The sequence below is a fragment of the Zonotrichia albicollis genome, chromosome 3 (genome assembly GCF_047830755.1).
Source record: "Zonotrichia albicollis isolate bZonAlb1 chromosome 3, bZonAlb1.hap1, whole genome shotgun sequence".
Lineage (NCBI taxonomy): Eukaryota > Metazoa > Chordata > Aves > Passeriformes > Passerellidae > Zonotrichia > Zonotrichia albicollis.
In genome coordinates this window covers 46683845-46710886 of record NC_133821.1, presented here as the reverse complement: position 1 = coordinate 46710886, position 27042 = coordinate 46683845, and the positions used below count along the sequence as shown (strand labels likewise).

The window sequence follows — 27042 nt, the reverse complement described above, 5'->3', positions numbered from 1 at the left end:
GGCACCTCTTACAAACTCCTTTGGGAAATCTGTCAACAAAACACAGATTTAAAACACCAAACATGGCAGGAAAATAATTGTGGCAAAACATAGTCGACTCCACGTGTGGTCAGGGAGAGCGTGCTCTGTTACACCTCTCAGGTTGTCATCTGGGACAGATGAGTCCAGCTCTGCTGTGGATGGGGTCATGCCTGGCTCATGGGAGAGGTAACCCCTGCATGGTTCACCTGCTGAGACCTGGAGACACACCTTGCCTGCAGATGCACATCTCCCAGCACCAGCAGTGCCTGTGTGAGCATCCAGGGGACACAGAGCTCCCCACTGGCACCCCTTGTTCCTTGGCTTTGTGTCCCCGTGCACAAGGTGGAGAAAGCAGCCTAGGAGGTCAAGTGGCTGAAAAATGCAGCTGGAAATTGCCAAGAACAAGAATTACAGATCTGGAGCCATGGAGGGCTGAGGAGAATCTCCAAGGATAACACAGACCACCCTGTTGCTGCCAAACCTGGATCAAATATGCCTGTAATGCTTCCAACAGATGTGTGTCTGAGCTCTCCTGGAAACCCTTCCCTCTGGAGATCCCACTCTGTCCTTTGACAGTACATCTGGGCCTTTGTTGCCCTTTGCCAAATGTCATGCTTCAGGTTTCCTTCTTGCAGTTGAGACACATCACTTTTTATTCATTAAAGATGCAGTGAATAAATTCTTCTGTCTGCAGTCTTGAATACATTTGAAGTCTGACGTGGTGTCTCCCCTTAGTTTTCTTTAGATAGAACCCACAAATCTCCTTGTAAATTAAAGCTCCCAGAGTTATGGTGATTCTTGTTCATTTTTTTTACAGGTATCTTGCTGTTCCCCTGTGCTGCTTTTTCTCTAAAACAGGACAGAGCACTCAAAAAAAAGTGCAAGTGAGTGGAACAAAAATATTTTATTTTTAAAGATAAATCTTGTGACACATCACTCCAGGATTGCTATTTGTATTAGCTTGTGCCTCTCTTTCCCAAGCAGGAAGGAGTTTCTTTTCAGTTTTATGTGTCCTGAAGCAAGATCTTGTAAGGTAATGAAAAAAGTTGAATAGATGCAGTGAGAAGAAATTATAATAGTTAAATATGTGGATGTGTAGCACCCTCTGATTTACATTGCTTTTATTATTATTATTATTATTATTATTATTATTATTATTACATTGCTTTTATTGTCATAACAATGTCGTGATAATTTAAAATGTTCCCTGTTTCCATGGGAATCACACGGGGATTTATGTGTCCCCAGGAGCAGCTATTCTACTTTAGCAGAAACTATTTTTAACATCTTCTTGGAAAACACTTTATTCATTCCTGACTTCTCATTCTCATCTCCCAGCAGCTCTATTTTGATGCTTGAAAAAATATAGCAGTGTTTATTTGGGTAGAGTATACAGTAGGATCACCTTCTTCATCAAAATTATCTTTAATTTCTTTCCTTCAGTAATGCCCATTCCAGCCTTTCAGAAAATGTCTCTAGTATTTCAGTGGCATATTTCTGTCATTCAAAATAGCTGTGCTGTTTGGGACAGAAAGAGGGTGATTTGTAAACTGGGCAGATGTGAAAGACTTTAATGAGAGTCTTTCTAAAGAAATCAGTGCCTACTAGGATAAATTCTCTCTCTGAGGTTGCTGCAAGTGCAGTAGCTCCATGTCCATGGTAAACGCCTCTGCTCATAGCAGGTGTGGAGGACTCATTTAAACACTGCACCCAATTATCAAATACTTTCCCTATTAACCGCATGAAATGTGGGACTGTTGTGGAATTTGGTACAAGGCATTTCTGTATTCCAATAAGATTCTTCATGTGCTCCTCACACCTCTCTGGCTTAGCGTATGCAGTAGTGCTTCTTTTGACTTGGACTTTCTTCGAGGCAGTTGGAAGGATTCAGGCTAAACCTCTGTGACAGCAGTCCAGCTTTTCCATGGTATATGTGGCTGATTCCTTGATTTTCACTGAAATTTTCTTCTATGACTAAGCTGATGTCTTCTAGCATGAGAGGCTTACTGCAGTGAGGGCGCCAACTTGGAAAGATTGGGAGTGAGAATGAAGACTAGAATCATTAGTAAAGAAAGTTGCACTAAAAAAACACCACAAAATACTTGGCTGTGCTGTGGAACGTTGAAACGATTAAAAAGTGAGATGTGTCATTTTTTTTTCTTCTAGCTACATGCAGCATGTGTTTCCCATGTCTCATATTACAAGCAAATGTGAACTGAGGGTTTATGGTAATACCACCTAGGAAGTATGATATCATCTTCCCCACAGGTGGTAAGTCAGTTTTCCAAGGTGTGTTTACACGGAACGTTTCAGAGCACCAGCACACACACCTGATGCTTAAGCAATATCTGTAATTACGGAAGAGTCTGAGGAATAAACACTGTCTAGCCAGGTATGACTTGTAAAACACCTTATGGCCAAATATGTGATGTCATTCATTTTATCTTGATAAATACTTGTTAGGGCATGAATTCAACTGAAGTTAAATGAAGCTGATAATGTGGTTTATAAGTATGAGCACGTAGTGCTTTTGTAATCAGACTAGCTGTTAATAAGATAAATAATCCGATTGTGCGGAAGCAAATTTGCATGTATTTTGAGATTTATAAATCCTGCGTTTCAGGATGATGGTCTGTTTTTATCGGAGTTGTAAACCACAAACATAACAAATTGTACAAGATTACTAGAGGAAAAGTGACAAACATTACCATCAGTCACATGCCCAACTTGATACATTTATTTTCCTTTTGGGTCATCAAAGGACTGAATACCAAAGATTGTTAAGTTTATTAAAGTATTAGCTTCCTTTTATATTCTTTTTGTTTTTGTTTATTGAAACAATTTCATGAAGTTTAACAGGCTGGGATTGGCTTTTGCCAGCAAAGTCTATTTGCTATTTGTTACTTTTTTACATTGGAAGCACATACTTATAAAATATGTGCTTAGAAGGTGTTAAAGGGTGTAAAACCAGATCTCTGTAGGTCACTTTGGTTCCAGTCTTGGCTCCAGGACAGTTTCATGGCTGACTTTAGGACCTGGGATATTTTTGTCAAAAAATGGTACAGAAGGGTAAGACTCTATGTCCTATTGCCGTTGCAGCACTTGCCTATCACTTTGTTTTTCACTGTTGTTTTTTCACAGTCTGATCCCATTCAAGTGGCTTTGCAGATGTGCTTGACCACCTACCGCCTTTTTGGACTGTTTTCCTTCCTGGCTTTTCAAGCTCAGCTATTCATGAAATCTGAACTATGTGTTGATCTCTGAGACTGTTCCAACTTCCCTTAATGCAGCAATTATTTAAAAGAAGTAGGCAGCAGTCCTGCAAAATATTTGTCCACATTTCTCTTGGATGCTTTGCTTTTAGTGATCAGATGAGAAGAGTGTCTGGTTTAAGCTAGTGTCGTGGAGAGAAAAAGCAAGTGCAGTGCTTGCTGTCTGCACATATGCGTGTCTTAATGACCCACAAACAGCTTTTGAACCCAGTGGCCTCTCTAAACTAGAGGAATCGAGATCCCCAGGCTCCTGGAATTCCTGTAAACTTCAGTCAAACTGAACAGAAGAGAGATGTATCATCAGAGGTTTGCTGAAGGGCATACTTCATCACAAGGTCATCCTTTAACAGACAATTCAGCCACAAGACCCTAATCCACAGGGGCAGGTTCAGTAGTTTCACATTCCTTGGCCAGAAGTGAAGAAGTGCTCTTGTGGGTGCAAGTCTCTTACATTTTATGAAATATCTTTCAGAGCATATTTTTCTTGACATCCCCATCTGGTCATTTTATGCATTATGGAGCTCCACAGGGCTTGATACTGCACCTGTTTACTTTTTTTCCATATATATTGTTTTTCAATGCAGCTTTTCACTAGAGAGCTACAAGGCATGGCTACATTAATCATTCTTCAGCAGTCCTTCTTTCCTGATGTGTCGCATTCTTCTCCTTCATGCTGTGCACAAGAGAGAGCATTGATAGCACACAAGTTTTTTATATCAAAAAAATACTGAAGCAAACCAAAGTGATATTTTGCCAGTTTTGTTGTTTATGTGACAGCGTTTACAATGTCTGTTTATAAACTCTTTAATCTGTAGCACTGAATGTTGCTAGTCTTCCTTTTCCTTCTTCTTTCCAAGTTTCTGACTGTCAGTCAAGTCTTCAGGCATGGCTCTTCCCAGTGGCAGCCACAGGCCCAGCTGGATCCTCAGAGGGCTGTGGATGGCAGGTCTCCTCTGAGCCTTGTCCCCTCTCATGGTGTGGTGAGGGTTCCACCAGAGCCCAGTGCCACAAGGGGCTGGCCTGGGGACAGACAGACACCCTGGCACGCCGTACATGCTGGTGTTGCCCAAAGCTTTGGGCAGTGAGAGAGCCCCGCAGCCATGCAGGGGCAGGCTGCTTCCTGGGATCATTTAGCCTTTCCTAAGCTATTTAGTCTGCATATCTTGGATACCATGAATGTGCATACTCAGAACTTGGCCATTGCCTTGGGTTTCCAAAGCAGGTGGTTTGTCCAAAGTCTGTCGCAGTCAGCCCAGCCTTTTTCCCTCATGGCCTCAGACTAATGAATTCCAGCTCCTGCTTTTTTACAGTAGATACAACTTGGTTTTTGCTGGAGCAGCAACAAACTCATATGCAGCTATTACGGAGAGATTTGGTGCCAGAACTCCTGCTCTCAGTCTTTTTGATGACTAAATGTGATAAAGACAGTAGGGATTCAGATCTAGACCTATTCAGCTCATCTGCATTTCTTTATATGAGAACTATCTATTTGTGCCCCAACTCTCTTATTACATCTTCAGAAGTATGTGAATTGTTTCTAGTTTTGGATGAAGCCTTTATTTTTGCATTATAAAACAATAAGAGACACCTCTCCAACTCACTGATGCTGCTCAGAGGGGTAGAGTGGCTCTGGGAAGAAAGATGAAGTAGGCTTGAGCTGTGGAGAATCCAAGTATTTCAGTTTTTGGAATTTGAGCCTCTCTAAAAATTATGTGCATTGCATGAATGATACATTGGGTCCACTTCCGCGCAAAAGTTTTCATATGAGGATTCCCACTTACAGCAAGCTTTATCCCATGCAGTATGGCCCATTCACGGCAGTCTTCAGTTTTCTGTCATTTTGTATCTATGAGAAATAAGATTACGTTGTGAAAAGTGTTAAACCAAAAATGACTCTTGAAATGAGTCTTTGCTTTCACTCGAACAAAGCTTGTATTCTCCTTGGGCCACTGTAATCACTATTCCTTTTAGGAAATACATTTCTAAGATGGATTTGAAATGATAATATTGAAACTAACAATAACTAAAGAAAAGTGTTTGAACAATAACGATTTGCACAGCTCTGCAACATTTGCCTTCAGCAATGCTTTAGAAGAGGAGTAAAGTTTCTGACTTGAAAGGAAAGAAGGCAGCACTGGATTTAGAAACGTCTTAAGGTGACTGAATGAATTACTCCTGTTTCATCTGTTGACATGTGAGGTGGGAGCTGCTTTTGTTAGTGACTGACAGCACAGAGACAGAGTCACCCAGGAAAGCACCTGACAGTCTAATTTACTCATTGCCTTCCTCCACCTGACAACCAAGAAGTCTACAAGCAAACAATTTTCTAAGGATGCCTCAGGCTGATGCATAAACAAAGCTGGCTTTGTCTGGAACATGCTTGGTCCGGCAATTTGATCTCCATGTCTTCAGATATTCCTCACCAGGCATGATGTGTCAGTCCCCTTCTGACTGCAGAGGTAGCAAAGCTTCCTCAGTTTCCCCTTCTAGCACATGAAATGCAGAAAGAGGTGCTTCTGCCTCCTTCAATGAATACAAACTTCCACAGAGAGTTAAAAGATTGATGCTTTTTCATTTGGGATGGCACAAGCAAAAGGGAATGTGCAAAATTGGACAACATGGTAAAACACTTAGAGCAGTTGGACTTGTTGCTTTTATTACCTTTCTCACAACACAGGAGCAAGGGAGATGAAATGTGAGCAAATCCCAAATAGAATAAAGGAAATGCATTTTATGTAACCTACAGCTGGAGCTTGAGACTCATTGCCAAGAAGTAACAACAAGACTCAGGAGCGAGTGAGACTGGGAAGAAGACTGGGTACTTCTGTGAGCAGTGGGAATTTTAGAAATACTTTGAAAGAGCTCAAAACCAGGCTTAGAAGAGATGTAAAAGCTGAGCTGTGAAATTTGCATGGATCCCCCTCAGATTTAAACATACAAGTACAATGTTCTTCTTCATTTGATCGTTTGAGCCTGTAGGTAAACATCCCTGTAAACCTCACCAGTGTTAATTTTCCCATGTATCGAGAGTGTGCATAGCTGCTATGGGGTGCTGCAGTTACACAGACAGCACTCTGTCAGTGTCTAGTCTGGGTTTTTCCAGTCTTTGGGTTTTCACTGTCATCTTCTGGGAATAATTCAGCCTCTCCTTTTTCTTCAAGATTTTAGGCAGATAGGAGAGTCTGTTTCCCTGTAAGAAATGTTTGCCTGGGGGATTTATTTGAGCAAATCCTGAATGCTCATAACATCAAGTAAGTTTTGAACAGCATAGGATTGTTGTGGCTGATCATGATTTGTAATGTTAGTTGTTTACTTCCAGATCTAGGTGCTTCTTCTTCAAAAAGGAGGATTCTTTTACTTGCTGGCTCAGAGAATCACGGAATATTCTGAATTGAATGAGACTCATAAGGACCATTAAAGTCCAACTCTTATCAGGCCAACCCTAAGAATCACACCATATCTCCTCTAATAAAGCAGAAGAGGAGATTTACTGATATATTATTTTGTTCCCATAAAGATGTCAGCCTTCAAGTTTCTTCTCCCTCCGGGTGATTGCATGGTCAACATTTGCACATTTCCAGCAATTTTTGTCTCCTCAGGGCATGTCTCTTTTGAATGCAGGGTTGTATTAGGAGGCTGAGAAGGAATGTACAGGTAAGGTGAAGTTCTTGTAGGAGACAAAAGACCTGGCTATTGTCTCCATGTCCTTCTGGTAAGACAAGAGGGAAGAGCGGAGCAATGCAGAACCACACTTGTATCATCTGTGTCACCCACATTGCGAAAACAAGATCCAAGAGCAAGGAAAAAAAAGGAAAGCTTGCTTTTTCATCTGGGAAAAAGTGCTTAGCAAATCACAGTGAGGCATTTCAGACTATCCTTATTTATTCTTAAAACACTTCTATTTCTTTTTGACATTAGCCATCAAACAAAATATTTGAAGTTTTTAAGGAGCACAGTTACTTTTTGCTTTGTAAATAAGACACTAACTTATTCAGCTATAGCTGTCTTTGTGATCTGTTTTTGATTCAATGGAAAAGTGATGACATGTGTTGTCAGGCAGTAATTAATTCTTTCAGCATAACTGTCCAGGCTCTCGAATGATTTATTTTGTGTAAAGTATTTGGCAAAAATGGAATCTACTTAATCTGTTTAAACAACAAGAGAAAATCATTAAACTGAACTTTTAGTTTAGTTTAATGCCTGCCTGGGTGCTGTGTGTTGGAATGAAGCACCTTACCACTGCAGAGGTGCAGAACCAATTAAACTGATACTGGTAAAGTATATCAGTTCATAATGAGCGATTTTCTCAGTGAGAAGAATGACAGCCCTTCTTTTAAGTCAGCACCAAAACCATAGAATCATAGAATTATAGAATTGTATAGGTTGAAAAAGACCTCTAAGATTTTCAAGTTCAGCCTTTAACCCAGCATTGCCAAGTTCACCACTAAACTGTGTCCCTAAGTGCCACATCTACATATCTTTTAAACACCTTCAGGGATGGTGACTCAACCACTTCCCTGGACAGCTGTTCCAGTGATTAATAGCCCTTTCTGTGAAGAAATTCTTCTCATACCCAATCTGCCCTGGAGCAACTTGAGGCCATTTCCTCTTGTTCTATCTCTTGTTGTTTGGGAAAAGAGGCCAAGCCCCATCTCACTACACCCTCCTTTCAGGCAGTTGAAGAGTGATAAGGTTTCCCCTGAGCGTCCTTTTCTCCAGGGTAAATATCCCTGGCTCCCCCAGCTGCTCCTCACAGGACTTGTGCTCCAAACCCTTCACCAGGTCTGTTGCCCCTCTCTGGACACACTCCAGTGCCTCAATGTCCCCCCCTAATGAGGGGCCCAGAGCTGGGCACAGCACTTGGGGTGTGCGACCATCACTGCCCTGGTCCTGCTGGACACCATTGCTGCTACAGGCCAGGATGCCATTGGCCTTCTTGGCCACCTGGGCAGTGACTGTCAGCCAGCATCCCCAGGTCCTTCTCCTCCAGGCTGCCCAGCACTTGGCCTAATTGAACATCATACATTTGGTGTCACCCAAGAGATCCACCCTGTCCCAATCCCTCTGCAGAGCCTTCCCCACATGCAGCAGATCAGTGCCCCTGCCCAGCCTGGTGTTGACTGCCGACTGACTGAGGGTGCATGTGATCCTCTCGTCCAGCTTGTTGATAATTTATTAAACAGGACTGGCTGCAACACTGTGCCCTGGGGAGCGCCACTTGGGACTGTCTTCCAGCTGGATGCAACTCCATCCACCACCACTCTGGCCCTGGGCATCCAGCCAGCTTTTTACCCAGCAAACCGTGCACCTGTCCAAGCCAAGTGTATCTGCTTTCTCCAGGAGAATGCTGCAGGAAATGATGTCAAATTCTTTACCACAATCTTGGTAGACAACATCCTGTCCTGGTTTTGGCTGAGATAGAGTTAGTTGCCTTCCTGGTAGCAGGTACAGTGCTGTGGTTGGGATTTGGGATGAGAATGATGTTGGTAACACACTGATGGTTTAGCTGTTGCTATGCAGTGCTTACTCTAACTCAGGGAATTTTCAGTTTCCCATGTTCTGCCAGTGAGGAGGTGCACAGGAAGCTGGGAGAGAGCATGGCCAGGACAGCTGACCTGACCTGTCAAAAGGGATATTCCACAGCAGGGAATGCCATGCCCCATACATAAACTGGGGTTGTTGCCTGGAATTGAGTTGATGGCTGCTTGGGAATGGCTGGGCATCAGTCAGAAGCTGGTGAGTAGCTGTATTGTGCAGTGCTTGTTTTTTTGAGTTTTATTCCTTTCTTTCTTTTTGTTATCTCCCTTTTCATTGCTATTATTACTAATATTACTATATTTTACTTTCTTTCAATTATTAAACAGTTCTTAGACCATGAAGTTTTCCTTTTTTTTTCCTGATTCTGCTGCCCATCCCACTGGGGTGGGGGAAGTGAGCCAGTGTCTGTGTGATAGTTGCCAGCTGGGGTTGAACCATGACACATCCACAAGATTTGTGGATCCATCATTGTTCTCGTTCTTGTTGTTGGTTTTCACTGCTTTAGAACAGACTACAGCATTAAAAACAAAGGTCTTCATTCCCCATATCCATTACTTGGTTCTCATGAGAAGAAACCTGTGTCTGCCTGTTATAATAAACTGATGTACCAGATTATGGTGAAGTTAATTGGAACTGACAGTATAGCAGGAGCAACGGCAGCTTAAATTGCAAGAAATTTGTTTGTTTATAGATGGGATTTTGCAACAAACAAAGCATTTTATAAATCAAAGAGATCTCTCACCAAACTTACCTTCCTGAGGAGTAAAACAACATTTAATACCTAGAAAACATAATTGTTCTGAGAAAGCCATTTATCTAATTTTTTTTTAAATAGCTGATAGATGAGCATTTTGTTTACTTGAGCCAATGCAGCATTGACACTCTTTAATTCAGCCCCACAGAACCATAATACGAGAGGTGAATGCCAGTTTCCTCACTTCCCTTCTGCTTTCAGTAAATTTCAGGACTTTTCTGGTTTCAGGAAAAACCTGGGCTATCAAATCAGGAGTCAAACGCACTTTTTAAATTCTATTATGTATTTTAAAATATCACAAAACTCAAATAATTATTTTGGCTCAAGTCCAACTCATGTTTTTTCATTCTTGGGTTGACAGTTTTGCTTTTGTTTATCAACCCTGACAAGATAAATCCATCAGGATGGGATGCATGCTGTCCTCTCTACATATGTTGATCTCTAATTTGAAACTTGATCATAGAAATGGTATAGTAATTATCATCTATTGGTCACTGTCATTGGGCAAACATTCTTCTTAGTAAGGCATTTGGGCATGAACAGGCTTGGATATACATTTAGAAAGCACTACTAGGAATTTTCATATCAGTTTTTTTGCTATTCCCAGAAAATGCATATTTTTCTTTTTGATGGATGGACTATGAGTACAGGCTTCACACACAACTGTGTTTTAGCCTTCTCTAAATCTACTGGTATTGGTTAATTAATATTTTAAATTATTTTAACAACAAAACATCTCAAAATTTGTACAGCAGAAAGCAATACTTTTCTACCTGATGGATTAAGAAATAAAGAGCTATATTAATGCAACATTAATGCAGAATGCTACAGCATTCTCTTTTCAGTGTAATAGACTACAGATCAGTAATTTACAGCCTGACCATGAGAAAGTTATCATCTCTTGCCTGCTGCTTAGATGAAGTTGTTTGTTTTCACTGCTGCTAGAGACAAGCTGCACCAGAGCATTCCCCTTCTGATGGTCAGCTTGGCTGGATCTTCTCCTGCCATGGCACTTGCTCCTGGGCATTAAATTGCAGCAATATAATATCTCAGTTTTAATTTTGTCGTGATAAATTCCTTCAGTTTTCTCTTGCATCAGGCATTCCCATTCTCTGGCCATCTTTGTGGTCCTTCCCTACCGTCTCAGATGGAATCCATTTTTCCCGAACACACAGACAGCACCAGTGTAGCTGAGGTTTTACTCATCTGTGACATTAGCAACAACACTGTTGCTCCTGGAAACTCCCTCAGTTTTTCTCTGCAGGCAATCATGAGAAATTCCTGACATCACATTCAGCATAATGCAGGGTAGCTGGCAGGACCCAGCCTAAAGTGTATGTATTTCACAGGTACAGTGTCATCCCCACAGAGAATCACTACAAGGAGCCCACCTAGTCATTTTTAATGAATTTTCATTTGATAGATAAGACCTGTAATTAAGGACTGGATAAGCACTGTGCCAACAGGCTCTCTAGCTGCCAGGCCAGATAGGTTGGGATAAGGAATGGGCTGTGCCTCTGAAAATCAACAGCAAGTTTTCCTCAGAAGCTCATTCTCAGGCTCACCTCAGGTTAGACATTACATTTTGATTGCTGTGGTGTTTTGTGCTTTTTAAAAAATCTCCATTGGAGGGAGCCTGTTAAAACTTGCCAGCAGCTCTTTCCCTTCAGCAGCCTCTGAGCCTGGGATGCTCTCAACTGGCAGCTCTGTGACTTCAGAATATTTGCAACTTGTCCTGCTTTGTGGTAAACCTGCCAGGAAAGGGATGCTTCCAAAATACTTTAAAATATCTTCTAAAATTTTAAATACCTGCATAAAAAGCAAGGTTTTGTACAAAAAGAGCCTGCCAGTAGCAAGGTTTTATGGTCTTCAAGAGCAAGGCTTGCTGTTGTGGAGTATCCGCAGATGTGGCTTGTGGCCCATCTGTGCCATGGAGTGCTGGCTGCAGCCTCCACCTCCTGCAAAATGTCCCTCTTTCCAGGACTCTCTCTGTTAGAATTACTACATTTTGCTGGCACTCATTTCCGCTGAAAGGGACAGGATGGCTCTCACAAGCCGGGAGGTGGCAGCCCAGACAAGGGAGGGCGGAGACATCTTGTGCCCACACGGCCTCATCACTCCGGGATGTCTGGCTGCAGCCAAATGTTGCCACATGCCAACGCTGTTGGGAGTCTCTTATCTGCATTCACTCAGGGCCTGCTCTCTCTTCCTTGAAACAGTGAGGTTTGAAATTAAACATCATGTTCTCTATAAATAATCTTAATTGGCAGCAAGCTCATTGAATGTGGTCTTTTGCATACAAATTAAAACCTGCTGTAGTGAATTCGAGGCTGTCCTGAAACAGGTTCACTGTTGCAAGTGGACTTCACATGAATGAGTTTAAAACTGGTCTATCAGAGCACAGCCTTTCTTCAGGGCAAACCCCTCTCAGGCCCTCTCTGAGGGTAGCTGAGTTCCACAGCCCACACTCAATCCATATTCTCCGTCCTACACAGTATTTGGCTGGAGCTGTAATAAGAGTCATTTAATTGAGCCTGCAGGAAGAAACTCCGAAGAGCATGTCCTTTCATTAGTTGCCTCCAGGGTTTGTCCATGCTCTTGCCTCTCACTGTAAATACATTATGTCTGTTGGCTGTGGAAGCCCAATTATGTACCTTACTGTAAGCACTTACCTTTGAGTGGTGTTTCATCCCATTCACTTCAGTGAGATCACTTCTGCATGTCCATCCAGATGGACAGAAATACTTGCAATAGTCTCATCCATACTTGGCTTTCTCTTTGGCCCTTTTCCCCGTGTTATTGTTAGTGAACTGTACAGCAAAATCACCTCCACAGTTTCAACCACAGCAGAAATGCAATCACCTTAATAAAATTAGTGCAGTAGGTGCTGGAATAGATGTTTTAAAAGTGGGATATTTGCTCATGGAATTGAAGGAGACTGGGGGATTTGAGCAATTAAGAAAGATAATGAAAGCTAGAGTTCAATTTATTTTACAAATGTTTGACTCTTTTAAAAAAACCTTTACTCATTTTTTTTAATGTAACAGAGAAATATCAATTTATCATTTGAATCTGTAGAAATGTGGGTTAATGCTAGAAGCAGTTGGCAACCCTTGAAGTTTCTCCATATGAGTCTTCAACTTAAATCTGGAAAGAGATAATGTTACACAAGACAATGAGGACCTTGCACAGCCCTCATAAATTCCTTTTGTCACCATCCCTCTTTTACCTCAATGCCAAACCTGTTTGTGTGTCACAGAGACTGCTCCAGCCTGGGCAGAATGAGCACCACATGCACTTTTTCAGTCTCTTTTTTTGGTTAATTTTAAATATCTACTAAAAGTAGATGTCATCTAAATGTAAATGGAGGATACAAGCTGAAAGAGTGAATCTTACATGGCTTCTTTTCTACAGGGCTTTTTTTGACCTGCTATCTCTCTTCTTGGCTAATTCCTTTGTAAATACAGAGCAGGAAAAAAATTATCAGCATCTACTGATAAGCATGAAGCACCTTTCCAGATTAGAAAGCAATGAGTTATTGCAGTACAAGCTTAGTCAGATATGGAGAAAAAAGTAAATATTAGGGAAAAGAGGGGGTTTAATTTAAAAACCTCTCTTTATATCAATTGATTTCCAAAACAAAACCTTAAAGAGATCCAATTGAAAACAATGTGAAAGAAATTGCAAGAAATGTTATTAATGAGATTGTATCTGCTGAAATTGGCTAAGTACTTACACAGGTTGCTGAAAGAAATTCGATGCTTGATTCTTTCAGACTATTTGGATGTTGCCAGAGGTGGTATTGTACCTGCCTACAGGACACGATCTTCAACTTCACATCTTAAAAAAAATATTTAAAATTTATATTAATCATCTCATTTACAAGCTACTGGTACTATACATGTTGCTGCAGATTAAATGACTTATTGGCTGAGTTTCAAATAGTAGAAAACAAGGCTCTGCTCCCACATCTTCCCTTTCTATCACACTGATTAGATTGTGATTTGCATTCTTTTTATCCCATCTGGAGCCTTCAGCAGAAGGGATTGTTTGGCTCTGGAAGATTAAAATTGGTCTGATGACAATCTGATGGAAGTTTATCTTGTTTTCATGCTGGCATCTTAGAATGCACTAGGTTTCCATTAGGCCACATCACTGGGTTGGTCAGCTAGCCAGAAATGATCGCTCATGGCCACACTTTGCTCTGGTGCTGAAGGGCACAGGCTTGCTGGGAGGGGGAAGTCCTTTGCATTTCCTATGGTACACAGGGTAAGACCATTTGACCACTGAGTAGTAGATTATGTGTTTCTACTTCAAGCCTGGCTTTGCTGTCTCCTTCCTTTGATGACGTCCTAAGGGAGGAAAGAACCTTCCGGGCTTGAGAAACTAGAGAGGTGTGTCTGGGAGCTAGGTGGATTCTCCATCACTTCATGCATGGTGGGCAGTTCTGTGTTTGCAAAGAGAAATGTTCCCAGGGCAGAGGGGCTGGTATGTGAGCAGGGTCCCTTCTCACCCATGTGGCAAAGCTTACTGTGGCCAAATTGTTTTGAGCATCTTCTCTACTCTCCTGTTGCTTACTGACAAATCTAGACTACCACCTGCTGAAGGAATTGTTTCTGCATATTGTGATGACTTTCACTGTCTGATTATGGGCAGGACTCTGGGCCCAGGGGGTCAGACTCTCTGCCTGCTAGATCCTCTAGGAATTTGCTCATCCCTCCTTGAATCATTCATTTCTCATACATGTGGGTTTGAGACAGCTGTACAAAATATATGAAATAATGCAGATGTACATGTGTATCTACAGGATAGACATAAACTTCTAGGTGGCACCTGGGAGAAAAGAGATCCAGGACATGGTTAAGATGCCTCTAAACACCCATGTTTAAGCTACTGCAGTGAAATCTAGGCTACATCTACCCCACAAAAGCACCCTACAATAGAGTAATTAATCTATGAAGAACACAGGAGGGCTAATAATTACCCATAAATGCTGCATTTGTTTATCTTGCAGAGAATAAATCAGGTTTCTGACAGCAGTTGTTGTTTTTCCTGCTGATCTTGCTTTACAATTTTTTACATTTGTATAAGTCTTTGTATCACTAAGCACATATCTGCAGCTTGAGGTCAGTTCTTTGTGGGGCTAGAAGCAGGCAGTGTTTTGTGCCCTCAGATGGAGATGGCAGCGTGCAAGGCTATGCCAGGATCCTAGGAGCAAAGCTGCCTTTATTGCATCTCCAGGACCTTCCAGGAAACAGAGAGAAAGGGCAACTTACAGATCAGTTGCTTCCCAAATAATCAGAATGAGCACACTGATTATTAACAACCTATCATTCAACTGTTGATGAAAGCACTAAATTGTGTTCCTTAACTTGGTTCTGCAGGACAGTTATCATGATGATGTGAATCATCAGTCTGAGATGTAATAAACCAAAAGTTAGTATTGCAATCTTAGATGCCTAAAACATTACTCTTTGCTTTTACCGCAAGTCTTATGCAGAGGTTTCCTGTGAAGATTTTTTAAGAGAGGAGACCGAGACCTTATCTTATTTAACCCATTTGGGTTAAATGTTCTCTCTTTCTAGATGTCTGTACTGCAGTCAGTTCCAAAAGTTAACATCCCATATCACAAACTATAGGAAAGCTGACATCTTCCAAGGACATGCACAGCCAAAGCTTTGTGTTTCATGAATGGTTTTTGTGTGCTACTTCAGGATCATAAAACATACATAAATCTTCAGTCTCCTATGCAAATACTTTTTTATATATATCTTTGCATAATATTTTGAAAAGTATTGCCTATTATTTGCATTTATTTCTCATTGCCCAGAACTGGTTATTTAACCTCTCTTCCTCACCTCGCTTTTTCTGTGGTCCAACAATGCATTTTACTGTTCTGAATTGCATCAGACTTGCATGTGGAAAGCATAGTGTTTAACCCACCCCAGAAACATTTTTCTCTGAGACAGGAAGATGATTTTACTGTGGTTGAAATTCCATTTTCAAATGTGAGCCACTTTATTTTATGAAACAATGAAAGGAAACCACACTGACTCCATATGAGCACACAAGTTGTAAAAATGAAAACTCTCAGGAAAACACAAATGAATATCACTAAGCATGTGATGATTGTTGAGTTTAAGCTCATGTTTTATAGGACTTGTTAGGGAGTATAAGAAGAGTAAAGGGAGAAACCTAGAAGTCAGCCTGCCTGGGAGAGCAGATCATTAATGCACCTCTCTGTGTGGAGTGGTTCTGAGAAGTACCAACAGAAAAGATATTGATGGTGTTTACTGCAAACTGTAAATAGTCAGGGCAGAATAAAAATAGCATGATAGATAGACATAAAGAAGGAAATGAGATTAATTGTTATCAAACCCACAGATCCCATTACATCCAAACTCAAGGTCCTTCCTGGTTATGGAATATGACCTGAGTGATGCTTCCTAGCAGATTTTCCCAGGTTTTATTAATTTTGGTTGGAATCTATGGGAAGGCATAGCAACCTGTTTAGGCAGTAGATAGCTGAAAAAGGCTGGAATGGAGGCTTTTCCCCTCCTTTCTCAAGGCATGTGTTTGCTCATAACTGTTTTCTATTTGCTTTGAAAAGGAAGTAGTTGTGCACATTAGGTGAGCCAACACACAGTGCTGGAGAAGGAAGGTTAATAAAGGAGGAATAACTCTTATGTTCTCTTTACAGTAGATGAAAATGAAAGCAGTTAGAATACAAAATGTGATCAGAATACAACATTGTAATTAAAACTGTGAAATCAGTCTCTCCTTTCCTACTCTGTCCTTCCTAACCTTCATCATTGCCCTGCTCACTTTGGGATTTTCAGATGATAATAATCTTTGAGGATTTACTCCTCATTTGGACTGCTCCAATTCAGGCATTTTTCTGTAATCTCTTCCCTATTTCACTGCTACTTCAGCATTCCCACCAAAACTTATTCTGGATGTTGACTACTCCAGTCCTGAAATACTGAAATATCTTCTGCTCAGCCTCCATTTTTCACTTTCTTTCCCAAATCGTATTTGTCCACTTGCCCCACCTTGAGCCGACATCCCACCAACCATGCACACACCTTTTGGCTCTCTCCTCAGGCTGCCCTTGCTTTTTCCATCCTATTCTAAAGTTTTGGTTTTACCTTTTATGGTCCTGCAGGCAAACATCCTGTAGCATTTCTTCTTACTTCTTCATCTGTTATCAGTGTTTCACCAGTTCTGTTTTTCCACCCATGTCCTTCAGGCAAAATTCAGAGAAGACTTCAGCAGCAGCCAAAGAAAGATCTGAATAAGGACTGTGGGTATTATCCTCTTGTACCTTAAGCAGTGGAATGGTTCAGTCCAATAAATTGTGAATACAGACGTGGGAGTTATTAGAAAAGAAAATAGCAATACAACATTCCCTTTAAAAGGGTATTCATTAGTGCAATGAAGACCTAACATGTGGGCAAGTGCTGATGAACCTGTTTTATCCCTTTTGAGTGCATAAAACTGTAAGAAATTGTAATAAATACACATTTACTCATTCAGGCCTAGCAGACTTGAAAAATTGTAAATCTCATTTCCATGCAACATCATGCATAGTGTGTTTTATGTGAAGCAACAGACTATGCTATACCTCCTGTGTTAATTGAAGGTACAAAACCAGAGCACTGATAAGGATTCCCATGAGCCTCCAACTCTGCTAGTCACTATTACTTTTCAGGCATAATCTCTGTTACACATTCCATCACTAATATAGTAAAAAAAAAAAAAGCATTTATTCTTGGAAAATGCCCATCAATGTTGCAAATGACTGTGATCAATAGCTTGGTTATCTTAATTGCAGCCTGTTAAAAATAATGAGATTTGCATGGTAGAACCCAAAGAATTACACGGATAAAGGAAAAAATTCTCAACGTAAAGGTTAATATAAACATATACTGGCTGGGAGTGCAAAGGACACATAAATTGATTGCTCATTACTGCAGACTGACCCATGGGTAGGAATGTCACCCAGCTCAGAGGCTTTCCCAGGAAGTTTGGCTGCAAAAGTTACAAAAGATAAGGACATGCTTGTGGAATCCACTAAACTAATGAGAGCTGAAAGTTGTTTGAAATATCCCGATGACCTCACAGATGGGATGCTTATTAAGGTATCTGCATCAGTCTCTTTTTTGTCTAACAGATTGTTGTAAAGCTTTGCTGAGGCGTAGCCAACAGTCCGTGAAGGTGTCTCCATGCTTTCTCACATAGTAAGGGCTGGGGATTTTTTTAGGTTAGGTTTTTTTTTTTCTGAATGAATTCAAAACGAAAACCAAGATGCAAATACAATTTTTGTTGGTGTGTAAATTTGTGGCATAGCACATTCAAGGCAGTCAGTTGTGATTACTTCATCGACACGGGGTCTGCCCGCTACCTACGTGCCTATCTGCTCGAGTGCGCTGGTCAGGAGCCAACTGCAAATTTAGGTCTTGGAAGTCTGAAGAAAAGCGCTTTATGTGCAAGGGTCCCATGAAGGCTTCATAATGCAATTAAGCCCCATTTTAACAAAAGGCTTGCCATTTTGCTGAGGCATGACATGAGTAATTAAAATATCATTTTAAAAAAGACAAATGAGTGTTCTTCTCTACTCTCTGATATTGTTTGAGATAGATGGGGAGAAAAGATTATGATTTTTGTTTGTTCCAGGGTCCTTTGAGTGGAAATCACAGGCAATGCAGTAAGCCTGCAGCAAAACATACCTATGCAAGCCCCTAAGGGGATCCTAGAAATGAAACAGTAACAAAACCTATTTCCTTCCCTTCTGCAAAGAAATAAGTTTTAAAGCGCTTTTTTTTTAGTTTGTTGTAGATGACTGTGTAAGTATACAAGTGTTTTAGTAAAATCTAGGCATGAAGGAAAAGGAATTGCACAGTACAAATTGGTATGTAGATTTTGCTTGTAGTGAAATGGTGCTGGAATGGCATGAGGCTACGGTGGGCCAACCAAAAGAGTGAGAAATGATCCTAGGTTAAAAGCGGGGAGCTGTAGCTCTGATGATTCCTAAAGATGAGAAAAGAAACATAAATTCAACAGGAGAAATATTATGCAAGGTGTGTTGAAGGGCGCATATTTCAGTAGCTCTTTGACTGTTTTTTGCTAAATCACCATGAAATGTAACCGTTGCAATGCTTTTGGCCAAATTATTATGGATATCTCCTGTGAGGCAGAGGCGTGGTGGATATTGCACTCAGCTGATTCCCCTAGATTGGGATGGAGTTCACTGATGCTATGAAATCCATTGTTTTAGAATATATTGTCATATTCAGGAATTCAGTAATAGCCCATGTGTTGCCAAATCCTACTGCAATGTTTGGCAACTTTACGCTCAGATTTAAAAGGCTAATTTTAGATTCTCAGATAGAAAAGAGAGATGGAGAGAGAGAGAGTGTGTGTGAGAGGGAGACAAAGAGATAGAGAGATGGAAAATCTTGTTAGGAAAATAACAAATGAAAACAAATTGGAGACCCGCTGAACACAGATCCAACTAGATCTTTTTGGTGCCACACAAGTCAATAAATCTCTTCAGTAAGTGTCCTTTGACCATCTGACAATTTCCTTGGATCACTCTCAGAAAGGAGCACAGCAGCTAGTCACAGACACAAACCCACCACTTTGCTAAATTACTCCAGTGTCTTGCTTGGCCTTTCCCTATGGATCTGTTCCTTTGCTGTTCCACAAAAACCTCCATGGTTCCAGCTGTAGTGGGCAGGAGTCCTCCCAGGAGATACATGAGTGACCCTAGTCCTCTCCCCACACCTTCTTCCTGCTGCAGGCTCTGCTCTGAATTAAAACAGCAAAGAAACTCAGGATTGATGATTAAAGCAAAAGTCAGGGAAGATTGCTGTTGTGGCTGTGCTTGCTCTGAGCTGTGGGGCGTGTGTGAATGAGCTGATGGGCATCAGGCCCCAGGGAGTTCCATTTCCTACAAATAACTTCAGCAGTGTGGAAACCATCACAGTCTTATCCTGGCTGAGCTGGTGCTTTTGGGGCAGTCTGTCAGACACTGAGGGTGCATAAGTTAATGGGAGGAGGAGGACCCAGCATTCTCCACAGCATTTTTCTCCTTCCCACTCTTCCAGCCAACCTGGTAGCCATTTTGATGTAGTAGTGATGCTTCCATCCAAACATGGTGAGAACCTTAGGTTAAATGTTGATTTTTCACACCCTGAGGCACTAAAATTCAATAGGTCTTTACAGACACTGAGAAGTATGTTCACTTTGTAGACTTTTTTATTCCTGCAAAAAAAAAGCTATTAAAACATGTGCATGCATCGAGGTATTGCTATGACATTTCTGTTATGCTAAAAAATAGGACTTAAAAGTATTCCAAAACTGGTATTCTGTTGGTTTGTAACTTCCATAACTATTAGAAAAAGGACAAGGTTTTGGGTCTTCTGAGAAATTACTGAAGACAGCGGGGGAAGGGCAGAAATAGTCACACTTGAAAGTTGTCATTTTTAGCACCAAACTAATTCTGCTGTAGGACACAAGACACCGTGTGTGTGTGTGTCAGGGGAGTAGTTGCCCCAAGGATTGGAGTCCAGAAGAGATTGTAATTCAGTTTTTATAACCCTGTGCTGGATTTGAACTTCTGAACTCAGAATTATCCTGTGTTTGTCCTCCTGCTAATGTGCCCATGAGCAGCTGTGATACCATTACATTTCCATTTTCCCCAGTGTGCTGTCATGCGGTTCCGTATGGAAATGAAATGGAAAATGATTTATTGTGTAGGATCAGGTTTTTGTGCTCCATAGTGTATGAATGTAAATCTAGGGTGATTTCCCATGCTCCTGGAACTAGGTTTTACTTGAAAAAAATGTCGAGAATCAACAAATGGGAAAACCACTCCAGAACACCAGAAAAATAGGAGCATTTCTCTCTGCCATCCTTTGTTGGTCCAACAGGGCTTTGCTGATGTTGCTAATGACTGTGAAATGTCTTACACATAAATTCTCAAAACCCCTTCTCCTAATTACATTTCATAATTCTATGGAGCTGAACACACAATTGATGTTATAATAACAGTCATATGATACATCTGAATTCTTGGTGTGAAGCTATTGCAAGTCCAAGATAACTGCTACAAAGAGCTATTTTACAGAATGAAAATTCCTGAGAAACAGGAAATGATGATAAAACATTACTTTATCAGTATTACAGCAGAAATCCAGACAGTAGAGAAGATATCCAAGCACTGAAATAAATGGGCTAGTCTGGTGTTAATTGAGGCACCGATGAAATATATATCATTTAAATTATTAAATGTATGGTAATTGATGTTGTTCTAAGCTCATATTTTATACTGTTACTCTCAGGGGATGAAATTCTGCCAATCTTATCCACAGACCCAAGCAAGTCTCTCTCCCACTGGGAGAGTTTAATTTCATGATATGTGATACTTTTTGTCTGCAATAACATCAGAGTTGTTTGTCTTCTTATTTTAGATTGTAAACTTTCAGGATGTGTAGCTGTATCTCATGTATAGCCCATATCATTCCAGGGCTTGTGTCTCCACTGGGGCTTTCCAGACCTATTGCAGCACAAATCATAGTAAATAAATATTATTTCTTTCTCAGAAGAAAAGAAGTATCAACAGCTGGATTTTCACTTTGTCTCACTCATCGAATGAGAACATAGTCCTTTCTTGACACAAGAAACTTACTGAGAGGTGAGTGATGAAAAGAATTTATCCTCAGTAGAGGATCACAGAAGATATGGCCAAAGTACTAAGACTTGGATAGATTTTGTCTGTGATGTTGGCAGACACTATGCTCTTACAGCCAAAAAGATATCCAAGGGCTCATGTGGGACTGATGAGGAAGAGGTCAAGTATATGGCATTTCTGGAGAGTTTCAAAAGCTTGGGAATCCATTGACTCCTACAAATCCTGACCACTGATTTTTGCTTCAACAGTTTATATTTCCAGTAAAAGCAGGAAAGGATGATAAGAGCTTTCTAAAATGTTAAACTTTCCTTTCTGTTAATAAATACTAAGAAATGGGACAAGTGAAGGATAGTAATTTATTTGTGATTTTTCCAGCCAGTGCTCTTTGTAAGTGTCCATCTGGGCTGATCAGGGGACCTGGGAAAGAAGACAAAGACAGCCTTTGCTGACACCTACTTTTTTCCACTTGGAACAAGAATGTAGGTTGATGGGTGAAACAGGATCCTGCAAAAAGATGGAATGGCTGAAGTGGCAGCAGTCAGTCTCCAGTCTGGCAGACAGCAGTGGCATCTTGCATCGTGGCATTGCACACTTGATACTGTGCTCCAAATTACTAATTTTGAGGATAACAGCCTCCTCCATGGTGTTGCAACCTGCAGCACAAGGGTGATGAGCAAGCCTTCAGACTGAATCACAGTGCGATGGCTGAGTTGTTTTTTTAATCCTAACGAGAGCTGTCGTTAAAAGTTACTGAAGCCTGACTTTTCCTCGCTCTTTGTCAGCCCCCCTCAGCCTGGGCTGCAGATCCCACGTCCTTTGAAGCCATCTGAGCTCTTTTTGTTGTTTTTTGGTGCATAATGATGCCAGGCATGTCTGCTGCTGAGGAGGCCCAGCAAGACCCAATGAAGCGTGACTGGTGGAAAGGCCAATACTGAAGTAAGTGGGAAGCAGCCCCCTGCAGTATTCCTTGAGCTCTCTCTGCCTGCTGGGATTAAAGGTGTCTGTGAAAAACCCAGTGCTTCCTTCGCCAAGGGTAGGATCCTACTCTGTGTTTGGTGTTGTGTAGGACATTAGATGAAGCAAGGGGTTTAGGTCTTTATAGTTAAGGTTGTTGACATTATGTGACTCAATTAATGACATGATGCTTTCAGCTGTTGAGGGCAGTCTTGTTAGCCAGGAAATGTTGCTTCAAAATCACAGAATATATAATTTTTGTAAAGGCTGCCTGCTGTCAGAACCACCGCTTTCTAAGGTGGTTCTACTACTTCTAAGTACTACTTCTAAGGTGGTTTCTACTTTCCTATTTTGCCACAATGCAAGTATTAATAGTTATTTCTATCACATATTGTCAGCAAGAAGCTGACAACAGGATGAGTAATAAAGACATTTTTTGTGAGCATTCAAATTAGCCTGTAATTGGTATTATACTCTATAGAAATTTCCAGCATCCAAGAGATTTTTATTGGAAGTTAAAAAAAGTTAAAGAAACTCAGAGCATTGGATCACCTGTGACAGACCCTGCCCATGCAACATCTGCACTTCTCTCTCTGCTTTGCAGATCCACACTTGCTTGCATCCTGGGATTGCCACTGATGGCTGTGCATTGTTACTGCAGTCTTTTTGTCTCTCACGTGCAGGGCTGATGCCATTTGTTGAAGGGGAGAAAAGAAATTAATTCTGCTAATGACTAATTCAAATTCCTCTCAAGAGCCTTTATATTTTGTAAAATCTGGGTACAGCAAAGAGATGCCCAAATAAACCAACCTTTCCCTGTACCTGGGAGCAGGAAAACAGTTGCCTGGGTCCCTAAGGGCCTTTGGCAGTTTCCCTTGCATTTTATGACCCATTTGATGCCGATGAGGAATCCTCATTTTCTGTCCTTCTAATATGCTTTTTACACTGGCCACCAGCTGGAATAAAACAGGAATCAATAGGTTTTTGAACTCAGCTCCCTTTATCTTTTAATTATTTGCAGTGTGCTTCATTCTGTTTTCCTCCCAACTTCTGCTCTTCCATCCCATGCACATCCCTCCAAAAAGTCAAGCTCCAGAAACAACAATGATTCCAAGGTGCTCCTGCTGACATGATTTAAATGGAATTAAACCAATAATTTACAAATTGGAAAAATCTCTTGTTTTTAAAGGATGAAAGCATTGGCTATAAATTCCTGAGCCCTTCTGTTCTGTGCCCAATTAAATGTGGTAAGTAAAATCTTGCTCTTTTCCTGAATTTACAGTGGTGTATGACAATATGCAGAGTACATCTGTCTACAGATTTATGATTCAGTAAATTTCATCTGCATGGTTCAATGATAATTAAAATAATAAACACCATGGAGTCACCAGTTCACCCAAATAATTTCTGAGAGATGAGGTGAACAGTCCAAAGTGTATCCAAGAAAAACAAGTACAGGCACTGAAGTCCCTTTTGCTGTTCCTTTAACTCCTTCTCATTTCTCTGTTTCAATTCTGCATCCATCCAAGGCTCACATTTCTTACTAATCAAGTCACTGGTACCATTCATTGTGAAAAGCTTTTCAACTTTACAAAGACCAAGTGGAGACACAGTGGGTGGATGAGGAAAGCAGCATCCTTGCTCCTCACCTCTCATCTGCACTGTCAGCAGGAGACCACGAAATGAACCTCTCTCACCCATCCAGCCCCAACCAATGGCTTAAAGAATTACCCTGGAAATTAAGTTTAGAGGACAAATAGAATCATCATTAGTAGGAGTATTTGAATAAATGTGTTTGCAAAACTGTATTTGGGTGGCAAATTGTCAGGATAAGTCTGTAACTGCAGCATCAGGCATCAGTGAGGCATTTCTAGTTAAAAGGGAGTAGCTGAGACTACTCATCTTGTGTAGGGTGTTACCAAGTCAAGAAAAATTGCCATTACAGGATCAGAGCTGGTAGTCACCTGGCTGAGGCATAAGAATATAATATATTCAGGGACCTACCACATTTAAATAGACTAAATAGGACTATAAACTCGCATTCAGTGCAGAATTTAACTGTTGCTGCCTTTCTGCCCAGGCTACAGCCCATGCTGTTAGCTCAGCAAAACACAGGACTATCCATCATCTGCTCTGCTACAAGTTCTCCCACTGTGGCAACTTGATTTGCAATTTCATATTCAGCTTGCACCTCTACACCAGTCCTTATTTTTCACATTTCTTCCAGCAGCACATATTCCCAGATTTCTTCATTTCATGAGCTGTGTATATGAATGTAATTTGCCCAACAGAAAGGCCAATATTTTTCTTAGTCATGTCAATTGGCATTAATCCTGCAAATGTAGATTTTAAAATTTGCATAGCAGAGTAAGCCTATTGATTTCCTTTCTTCTCATTGCTTACCTCTGCTGCCATTGTGCTGTTTCTCAGTTCTCAGAGGTTATTAGTACAGGTGTTAACATTGTTTTGCAGTATCTTTCATGAAGATTGTAAGTTTAAAGAGAAGAAAGCACATAACTGAGTACTTGGTCCACTATGAGAAACATTATCAGGTTATCATGTGGATACATCTCTGATGTTGTTGGCTGTCCAAAAGACAACATGTTTTTTACTCCAATAATCTGACAGGATATGAATATAATTTTGCAATACAGTTGTGTATACTGGACCAAAATACTCACCTTCACAGTTGAATTAGCCAGAAGCTGAAGAACAAGTTTTGCTCTGGGTGAGAGGGACAGAGATCTATAAAAGGGCTCTTATGGCTTTGAAAATGAAGAGGGACGACACCTCAGGTCAGGAATTAAGATGGCAAAGAATAGTCATCTAATAAACTCTCCCAATCATGGCCATGATAAATGTGCCAGAAACAGGGCTGGCTTTACTGGCAACCAGGAGGTGGTAAAATCATGTAGAGGCACTTCTCTCCAGAAATGCAGCTCGTTGCAAGATCTAGGCCAACTTGTGGTTGAGTAAATCCTGTGAGGATTTACTTGGGCTGCTGGACCAACTTCATCCAAAAGGTACAAGGACAAGTCAAAGCCTCTTCTGCTCATCCTTTTTCCCTTTTTCAATACTTTCTTTGGGGCTGTAGGATACATACCAAATTTCCACATTATGAGTATCTTAAGATATGTTCTATTCAGAGGCAGAATGTCCTAAAACATTAAAATTATTTCAGACAATTTTAAGAGAAAAAAATGGCACAAAGCTAACTCATAAAGACACTCATGCCAAGTCCTGAATGAACTCAGGGATAAAATAGTGTTGCTCATCCATAACACACAGCCCTGTAGATGTTTCACAGACAAGAATATATTTGCACCACTGCTGAACTGGCTGATAGCTTGTGTGTTGGAAGGTGCACAATCAAACTGAAATTCCAACATAATTCCTCTCCTCTGGAAAGTGGCTGCAGACAAGAAGACATGAGACCAGCAGGTTTTTAGCCACCCACCTGATCTCTTAGGCCAAAAACTGACAAAATAAAGCAGGAATGTTCAAAATGTGATTGTCTAGGTTTTCATGACAACTCTTGCTGCTTGGATGGCTCTCTCAGCTTCACTTTCAGTAATGTTGCTCTGGTTTACAGGCTGGGATTAATACAAAATCTCCAAATGGCAAGTGTAGCCAAAATGAGACAGAAGATTTTGTACCATGAAAAACCATTGAATTTTGTATCTGTTCCACCTGAACCCATAAACTTCACATCTGCATGAAAAATTGCTATGTTTCCATGGCAGCCAGCTGAAAATTGCTGTTGCTGTCTGCTACAGCACATTAGATCAAAGAGGTGTTAGACCAGGCCTGACTGGCATTATTAACACTACACTTGGGTGAAAGATTTCTGCTCTCAGACAATCAGGAGAGCAATGAAAGAAATTAATTTACCATACATTACTGGTTGTTTTCTCATTATTATCACTTTAGTTTTGTGCCCTTCTATTGTTTTTGCATCCCCTAATTCAAGAATGCATGTCAGATTTTATCTGAAAGATACTTTAAATTGTTTTCCTTCAATTTTAGGCTTTTTCTTCCTTCTATTACTGTATGCTCATGTGAAAGCAGCACTTCATTCTCTGGATTCCACCTCCTAACTGTGGCCAATGTTTAGGGTCTGTGAATTCGATGATGTTCCATTTTTTACAAGATCTGACACAGGACAAGCAGAGATATTACAGGTAATACCTCTGTGCCTGTTCTACAAAGCCTGGCCTGTGATGAAAAGCAGAAAGTCTGTGTTGGGTGAATAAATACTGATGGTAGTAGTTGACACAACTAGATGGTCATTAGGTCAGGTCAATGTTCTAAAAACCTAAGAAGTTTTCTTTTATACTGTAAAGTTATATTTTCACTAAATGAGAGCTTCACATTTATTTCTGGGGAAAAAAACAACCCTGGCTTTCACAAAATTTTCTGTAGCAATCCACTCAGTAACAGCAGTAGTCACTTAAAAAAGAAAATTAAAAACTGAAGAACATATTAATATGAAGGAAGAGAAAAAGTTAGTATGTAATGTCAGATTAGAATTTATCTTTTCGCTTAGAAGACGTCTGTTTCCTATTTGTATTCATCATATTCTATTCTATAAAGATGCCACACAGTGTATCAACAGGTTTCTTACCAGTTTTCCCAAAACACTGAGCAAAACTTCATATCTATGAATTAATTTTTGTCAGACTATTTTTTCCCCTCAGCAGTTAAAAAAAAATCTTTAAATCTCAGAGACATGTTCTTGGCAACCAAGATGTGATTTTATAGGGGTGTGTGGAGCTGTAAATGTACTGAGTGCCTCTTAACAGTGATTC

General features: G+C 40.6%; 1 long non-coding RNA gene across 1 annotated transcript in view; it reads left to right on the top strand.

The window, feature by feature from the left end:
* Positions 1-1183: 1183 nt before the first annotated feature.
* LOC113459214 (uncharacterized) overlaps positions 1184-27042 on the top strand; it is a 31646-nt gene continuing 5787 nt past the window's right edge. Inside the window, exons 1-5 of the long non-coding RNA XR_003380257.2 lie at positions 1184-9029; positions 21192-21283; positions 21656-22216; positions 23256-23481; positions 26261-26415. This is a non-coding gene — a long non-coding RNA (uncharacterized LOC113459214). The remainder of the gene's footprint in view (positions 9030-21191; positions 21284-21655; positions 22217-23255; positions 23482-26260; positions 26416-27042) is intronic.